The sequence below is a fragment of the Corapipo altera genome, unplaced genomic scaffold (assembly GCF_003945725.1).
Source record: "Corapipo altera isolate COAL_440 unplaced genomic scaffold, ASM394572v1 2b, whole genome shotgun sequence".
Classification (NCBI taxonomy): domain Eukaryota; kingdom Metazoa; phylum Chordata; class Aves; order Passeriformes; family Pipridae; genus Corapipo; species Corapipo altera.
The window spans coordinates 22,281,186-22,289,593 of NW_020884874.1; the positions used below are offsets into that span (position 1 = coordinate 22,281,186).

At 41.3% G+C, this 8,408-nt stretch overlaps 1 long non-coding RNA gene across 2 annotated transcripts; it reads left to right on the plus strand.

The window, feature by feature from the left end:
- Positions 1-2,473: 2,473 nt before the first annotated feature.
- LOC113942961 lies at positions 2,474-6,807 on the plus strand. 2 transcript variants are annotated; one of them, XR_003526128.1, is made up of 3 exons: positions 2,474-2,540; positions 3,986-4,165; positions 5,665-6,807. It is a non-coding gene; the product is annotated as an uncharacterized LOC113942961 (long non-coding RNA). The 2 variants fall into 2 exon arrangements; XR_003526129.1 differs by having other exon boundaries at positions 2,474-2,492.
- Positions 6,808-8,408: the final 1,601 nt, after the last annotated feature.

Consider the following 8,408-nt stretch of genomic DNA (forward strand, 5'->3'; position numbering starts at 1 on the left):
GAAACCTAAAATCAGGTGAGCCTCCATACACCCAGAGGCACTGCCACCTCTGTGCTGAACACCAAAGTGCCTGTCTCAGACATATGTCCACAGGGGATCAGCACATACATGTCTTAAGTCCACCAGGATCTTGTGCTGGGAAGCAGAGGCACTGAGTAGTCCTCAGCTTTATACAAAAATGTCTGATTTTCTCCTTAAGCATCCACTAAGAGACTGTTTATGATCTTGGCGAATGGTTCTGGCTTGAAGAGAATGGGAGCATCAGCAGCAGGTGGGTGCAGGTTGCTGCCAGGCCCCTGCATGGCACATGGTGTGCCAAAAAACATGTCAGCAGGTGAGGAGAAATCACTACATAAAAAACTGTGCCTCAGACTCCCTGGGAAGCTGGTTTGCACTTTTGTGTCAAGCAACACGAAGGCTGAATGGTTTGCTCAGAGCCAAGAGTGGGATTCCCTAACCTGCGTCTTTGTGGTGTGGAATACAATGCCGCTCTGTGCGCTTACATTTGTATTGTGTTGCATTTAAGCAAGCCCAGCCAGCTGGACTGATAGTGGGGAAGTGTCATAATGGGACTTCTCAGAATTGTTCTCTTCTCTATAAACACTTTTGGTAGTTTATAGAATCACAGAATATTTCTAGTTGGAAGGCACCCGTAAGTTTAAAGCACACATCAGCTTGGTTTCCTCTCAAACACCTTGTATAGTGAGAAAAATAGCTCCCAATCATTCTTGGGACCCCATTCAGAGGTGTGCATCCTAGTAAGGGTCTTGACAGCTTTGTTGATATTACTGAACACATCTTGTCTTAGAAGTATAACAATATGTGGCCCAGAAAACGAAGGGTTAAAAAATGGCAATACTGCAGTCCCACTGCCATTACTAAGTTTAGGCCTGTATGCAACGTGCTTCCCTTACATTTTTAAAGCAGCCAAAGACAGCAGGGTTTGCACTTCGATGTAAAAGTGAAACCTTCCCCTCTGCAATCTGCAGCCCGCGCACCAGCAGGATGTTGCGGTGGGTGACAGCCAGGGGTGAAACACTTCTGCAGAAAAGGAAACAAAACCAATTCATGTCAGCAGAAGCAAGAGGGAGTAAACGGTATAAACAGTGCAAACTAAATGATACTGGAAATTTTTGCTTTATGGCAATCCAGACTGCTAGTGATCATGCAAGCACATATTTTAAATTGCTATGTTGATAATCTCTATTTTAAACAAAAAAAGAAACATCACTGAAACTGTCTAGAAAACTCCTAACTTGAGCCGTACCTTGCAAGCTGCTTGTGTTACTGTCAAGTCTCATGTAAATCTCATTTACTCTCCTGTAAATGTAAGAAACAAAACTAATCATCTTTGCATTATTAGTTACAGATGATGGCAATGATCTTGGCCAGATAGTGATGTCTTGAGAGTATGCAGACAGTTGGCACTTTATCTATTTATAATTTTTAAAATGGCAGTGCCATCCCTTCACTCCCACTCCACTTCTCCCACATACACTCAGCATTTTATGAGTCAGGCTGCAAAAATATCAAGAGGCTGACGCAAAAATTAGATTTTGGAAAGTTCTTTTTTAAAGAAGGCTTGAGGTGCTTTTTCTTTGCTTTCCTTATTTTCTGGCTGTGAATGGGTCATTTCCAAGCCTTGTACTATCTGCAGTACAAGGACAATGTTTTCATTAAACCTAAAATCTGAGAGTATTGTATGGTTAAGGCAAGACCACAAAAGAAATAAATATTTTTACACCAGATTTCTAAGAATGCTTTTGTATTTCGTAGAATCTTTATTTTTGCAAACATCTATAAGTAAATGGGATGGTTCACATGAGATCAAGCCATGTATTAGGCTGTGGCTATAGAAGCAAGAGGGCAGTCATGAAAATCATGAGTCTTATCACTGCGTTCAGTACTTATGCAGGTTTCCATCCTCAGCACAGATAGTACACATCAGGCCATTCAGGCATAACATCATGATCCTGTGGCTTCATAACTACAGTAGTTAGGGATACCATACCATCAACTAGATGATACCAAGGCCACAGCTTGGACATACAATCATACTCTAGACACATTTGTCTCATGAGCGAGGTTTATATTACTGTCTTCACCCATTAGCATTATGGTTTGAAGGAATATGGCATGAAATGTGTTTCAGGTTTAAAGGTTCACTGGGGTGGTAGAGGTGTGAAGGCTGCTGAGTGACCTGGTCTCCTGGTTGCTGGAAGGCAGCAATCCTGGGGGACAAGTCCGGAATAAGACTCCTGAGTAAACCTGAGGTTCTTCTGGGTGCTCAGCCCAGTCCTGCCCATGATTGTGAGAAGGGGCTCTGCTCCGGGGACACTGTTGTCTCTACCGTGGGTACAGCCACGTAGCTCCTCCTCACTTGGAGGCCCACAGAGTGAGGGGTGGGCATGAGGCCTCCACCTTCTGCCTCTGAGATGTGCCTTTTGGGGTGACTGTCCAATTGAGTGATATCTCTGAGCTTGTTGGAGAAGGTAAAGTGTGAGTTTGTGTCTCTGTAACACCAGCAGTCCATTTTACAGGTATCTCAATTTTTTTGTTTTACTTTGTGGCTCTAGGGTATGCCCAAGCAGCATAACCCTACTTGTTATACTGCGAAACATCTCCATCTTTGCATAATGGGCAGACAAAATAGCCATTTGAATTCTTAGCCCATAAATCCCAGAAAAATCTCTCATAAAGGCATCTGATCACAGAGCCCATCCCTGTGGCTTTCCAGGTAGCACCAGGGCTTTTTGGTGGAAACTCTCCAGTGTAAGTATTGTACTTTGAATTTGTGCAGTTATGCACCACTAACCTAGTCCTGACTAGGTTATCCATGTGTGGGGCACAGCACAGGCTGTAGGCCATGCTGCATATGCAGCATGGCACAGCACAGGCCCAAGACTGCTAAGGTTAGCTGTGGAGTGGATGACTGATTCCTTGATGCACAGCAGTCTCCTGGTCAGCACCACAACACAGGTGAACTTTAGTTGATTCCTTAACGCTACTCCTTGGCTCACTTCTGAAATTAAGTCATTTAATGTACCAGAGAAAATGGGAAGAAAAATTGGGGAAGTACTTTCTGTTGTTTCAAATAGAGTAACTTGTCTTTGTGGGAACTTAGGTATTTCATGTATTGGAGTGGACCTTAAAAACTGTCCCAAGGGGAATTTTGCCAAATACACATTTTCTATTAAGTAAGAACTGTATTGTATCACATAGGATATTAACAGGTACTTAATCCTACTGGGTGTCATGTTCTGTTTCTTTGCCTTCCTCTTCTTACAAAGTGTTGGTCTTTTCTGATTTCCAGAGCTGCCAGACACCCTAATGTTGGCCCATGTTATACTGACCCACACATTTTCTTTTCTGCCCTGTTGTGTCTGAACTGCTGATTCACTGTCCAGGGAGCAGACTGAGGGAGCTGTGGTTACAGTCAGGGAGGAATTGTGTAGCAGTGGCAGAGACATGAGTGAGTTTCGTTTTCCAATGTTCACTTGCTTTATTCCAAAAGACATGCTCTCTCCTGTAGTCTCTTGCCTTTCGTTTTTGCAGAAGTTTCATTTCCTACATGGTGGAGCAAATGAAGCAAGGAGCCTCATTAATTCCCAATCTTGCTTCTTTTTCTTATTGCTGTTCTCACTATATGACAAGATCCCTGTGAGAAAATAAAAGGAATAACATTTAATTAAAGGTTATCTTTCATTGTACATACACTAGGATCCAAATTAAGGTGCCATGGAAGGTGTCATTTATAATTCTAGAATGTTTAAACTCGGTTTAGAACATATATAAATGCTGTATGATGAACATACATACTTATTGATAATCATTATCTCCATGTTGATAAGCATTTTTACATACAAGTCCTCCACGAGGAAGATGGATAAGCAGGGTCTCACTCTGGATCCCTGTAGGAGTTGTTCTTGGTAGCATAATCTATCCTCCCTCTTCACAAAGGGCTCATGCTCTGTTATTCTGGCAGGATATTGGTGGGGCAAATGCAAATGGCAAAAGGACTGCAGCAACCTGAAAAATGCTGTTTGTCATCCAAGCTTGAATGGAACTCCATAGAAGGCAGGCAGCAAACTTGTCACCACTCTCCCCTCCAGACTTGCAAGGGCTTGCTATGAGGCAGAGGTAGCACTGAGCTTCTCCAGAAAAGGTCAGATATCTTTTGCAATAGCAAAGACTAATCAAGCTAAATATGTAACTCCTCACAACCTGCACATAGAAGTTCAGTTTGCTCTCTCATATCATTCCTACTGCTGATCTAAGTCATGGCAAAAGGCAGGGAAATTTTTTCAGAAGAATGATTTTGGCGTGCTTAGAAATTTGGTAAACTTAGAAATGTGTTTAATTCTTTTTTCTGTGGATACACAATGGCTTTTAGAAGCAAGTGTAATGTTTAAACACATGCCATTTGATCCCACGTCACTAATTACATCTTATCGAGCATCACCAATTGACAGCTGTTTGTTCCTAAATCCTTTTTTTAGAGATTTCCTTTCTTAACATTTCCTATTAGCACAGTACTAGGTCTCAGACAGTGGAAGTCTTGCATAAATAATATATAAACGGAATGAAAGCTGTGTTTTCCCTTTGGTCCTCAAGAATGCCTATGAGCAAGGTTAGAGGATGATAGCATTTTCCTCCTCTCCAGCTGATGTTGCCCGTAGGAATGAAGCCGGTGTTCTTCCAGTCTTTTTTCACTTTCATTTTATGTAACTTCTACAATTTTGTGAGTGTCCTTCATCTTTCTATCTTTTTTCTGCTTATTATAGCAAGGCAATCTCATGGAAGCAAGAAAATTTTATCTCCAGCTTCTTTCTCCTTGCAGAAGAGAGCATTTGTTCATTGTGCCTTTTCACAATGATGGCAAAATGACGTACAATTATTACTAAATTAGAAAAGGTGTTTGTGCTCACTTTGCACAACAGCAGGTGATTACATCAAGTGCAAACTGCTGTATGATTAGGCCCAGTGTTTCTAAATATATGCAGAGCTACAAAGGGTAAGTTATATTGGAAGTTTTCCAGCAGAAAGTATTTGATCTTACAGCTTGTACTTTGATGTTTGTTGAATATCTTTCGATCAGAACTGTAAGATTGGGCTTAACATATTCAAAGCAGTTTGAATCTTTCAAGATCATGTCTTTTTTCCATTTCCAAACCCAATGGCTTCAAATCATCACATTTCACCACAGCTGAAGTGATTTATATGTCTTAGTGCTGCAAACTGCAGTCTTCCAACCTGGAACTCTCTCCACAAAATATTAATGTTCCCCAATGATTTCAAATCACTTTGCACATTGTAAAAAGGGCTAGGCAATTTAACACCCTTAAAAACTCCCTATGTTTGGCAGAGATTTGTATTTAAATCCTAGGCATGTAGAAAACCAGGCTGATACAAACCACAAGATGTATTATTTTGTACCTTTGAACGTGAAAGGTATTTCTCAAGTTTTTTTGCTCTGTTAGTCAGCTAAACGTGTCAGAGACTGTAAAATTACTCTCTGCCTCTTAAACTTCAGCAAGTTCTTGTAAAACAAGCCAAGAAAACTGGTGGGATTTTTTTGGCATAAGATGCAAACTTATATTATGCTTTCCTAAACTATATACTGTTTCTCACTACTGTTTCTTCTGTCCTTTATCTTCTCCACAGACTATACAGAACCTCCTGTTCAGCGTGGGGCATTGTTTATATAGATGAGAGGGTGGCTCTGAGACCATACAAAGCAGATCCAAAGCTGCATTCAAGGATTAGAGTAAATCTGTTGGATTTCTTCCTCCTCTTCCTTTTCTATGATCTGGTAAAATGAGGGGACTTAGAGTAACAGCAAGTGAGTTGGGATCAGTGGGTGCTTATGTGTTGGTTGGAAGCAGATGGGCCTTCCAGATTAGTTGCCAGTGGATACAAAAGTATTTGCACAGGTGGAGTAAGAACAGTCCAGTGTGGGAATTCTCCTTTTTTTTTTTTTTTTTTTTTTTAAATGCGGAACAGTCTATCCTTCTGCTTTCTGGAAAGAAAAGGCCAGGGCTTACTGCCTTCCCTAACAAGTTGCAAGCACAAAATCTGTCCCCTCTACCCTTATGCACATAAAGACTACCTTCACTCATGCTGGTTTTGTCTGGAGATGAACTGCTTCAGCTGGTTCAAATTCTTTTCTCTTCCTCATGTTCCTTTTGCTCTGCACTTTTGTTTCCCTATACAGCTGGAGTCCCTGCTGGTATTTTGGATAACTAGAATTTTGTCACTGACCTGGTAATGTCCACAGAGACCTAACCTTTGTTATTAGCCCTCCTGAATGTAAGTGCCAAAATCTATGTGTTTGCCTTATCTCGTCAAACTGGAACCAAATTCTGGTGTCAGCACATTGCTGCCACATCACTCAGTCAGTCCCCTTCAAGGCTATAATGAAGGGCAATAGCAGCCATGGACAATACTTGTGGTGCAAAGTGCAAAGGTTCTTTGATAAAAGGATTCCTTCCTGAGTATGTGACTAGGGGATTTCAGGAAAAACCCTGAGAGCAAACAAGCTGAACCACATAGTTCTTTTATAGCACAGAGAATTACTGATGTGTTAGTAGGATAAATCAGATGTCAGCTCTCCCAGAGCACCAGATTTGGCCAAGCATCTTATTTTCTCTGATAAGTTTGATGTTGTGTTTTTAAAATTTATTTACTTATTTATTACATTTTCTTTCTTTGTCCTGTAGTGAGAGGAAAGGTTTGCAAACTGAACCATACTTGCATGCTTATATCAGTCTCATGGTCCTACAAGCAGAGAGTCTGTTAAATGAACTCAGACCTGTGAAGCACTTACTGTTATGCCTCTGAGTTAAGGAAAGTCTAGGCTGTTGGTTTTATTTTTTAGGGGGAATCTTTCTGTATTTGTATGCACACATAAGAAATGTTGAAAATTAGATGAAAATGAAATATTAGCTGTTCTTCAAAGCTTGTCACTGTTATTTGTTGTGCCTGCTATTTTGCTACTATAGTAGTAACCAGAATCCTCTAGAAATACTGTGTGGGGCTCCTTGAGACCTCAATTCATCTCAACAAAGAAAGAACAAGTTACAAGAAGCCAAAAGTTAAGAAGTCCAAAGTGCTCCTCATAAAGAGAGAGCACACTGGATACCATGACAGGTTGACTGCCACCTTCCCCTGTTCCAGAGGAGCTAACCTGAGTCTGACTCTGAAAGAGATCAGTTGTGTTGCCTGAGGGGGGCAGGATGAAAGCTAGCATACTAGAAAGTTTGGATAGCTGTTTCCCAGACCTGGCACTGGCCCCAGCTCTTTCTGTGACTTGTTTTTCCTGTATGCAAGGTGAGGGTTTCAGTATTTACTTACTTGGCAAGGTGAAATGATGATTAATTTGTCTTGGTTTTTGCAGTCTGATGTACAGAGTGCAATTAGTTGCAATGTGTGCACACGTCATCCCCCGGGCAGGCCGCCTTCAGGCTGTTCTGGCCAGCATGAGCGTGAACCGAGCAGCTGCTTTCAACTCCTCCTGAACTAGGGAGGGAGGTGCCTGGATTTTCCCTTCCTCAGTCCCACACGAAGCTGATTGTTTGTCTTTCACCTGAAGGTTTAGTGCAGGTGTGGGCATTAACCATTCCCCAGCTTCTGAGCTGGCCCTGTGTGTGGTGATGAAGATACAGTGTATGTGAGCTGGCAGTCATAGGTGGCCAATTGCATTATAGATTGCCCAGAAATATCACCCTCATCCTTCAGTCAGGACAATGCCTCCCATGAAGACAAATTCCAATCGAATTGTAACAATATTCTTTGAGTATAATGAGACATAATGCAAAAAGATTGTGATGACAACAATATAAATCAGCACAGTAGTTAATGGGAACACCCCACAGGCCATTCAGGCATACGCTTCCATTAACTGGTCTTAATTCTGTGACATTTTTTTTCTTGTTTCACTGCAAAGGATTTGCAGGTCTGGACATTAAATCTATCTAGTTTTGTAACAGAGAAGTGAACAACACTGCAATCTAAATTCAAACTCAATAACTGACAGCCTACTCTTTCTGATTAGAGAAAAAAAAAAGGTCATCTCTTCCAAGAAACTTCATCTCTTCTCAGTGTTTCCAAAGACTGAATATCACCTTCACTCTCTCTGCCCTTTTCATCATGTGCCTGGGGCTATACTCCATAAATTCTCTATGGATTCACTAGCATTGTTAGAGCTTGTGGCATTGCTACAGGTTCCAATGCCAGCTTCTCTTTTCTGTAGTGCAGAGGTCTATAGTGCAGAAAAGAGGGAAAGAGCTTTAATGATCTACCCCAGAGCCCCCAGCCCTACTTGGAGATATCAAGGAATGATGGTAAATTAGATAATGAAAAAGACCTTAATTTTTTTTCTTTTTCCTGGCTCATAGAAGATTTTTTTC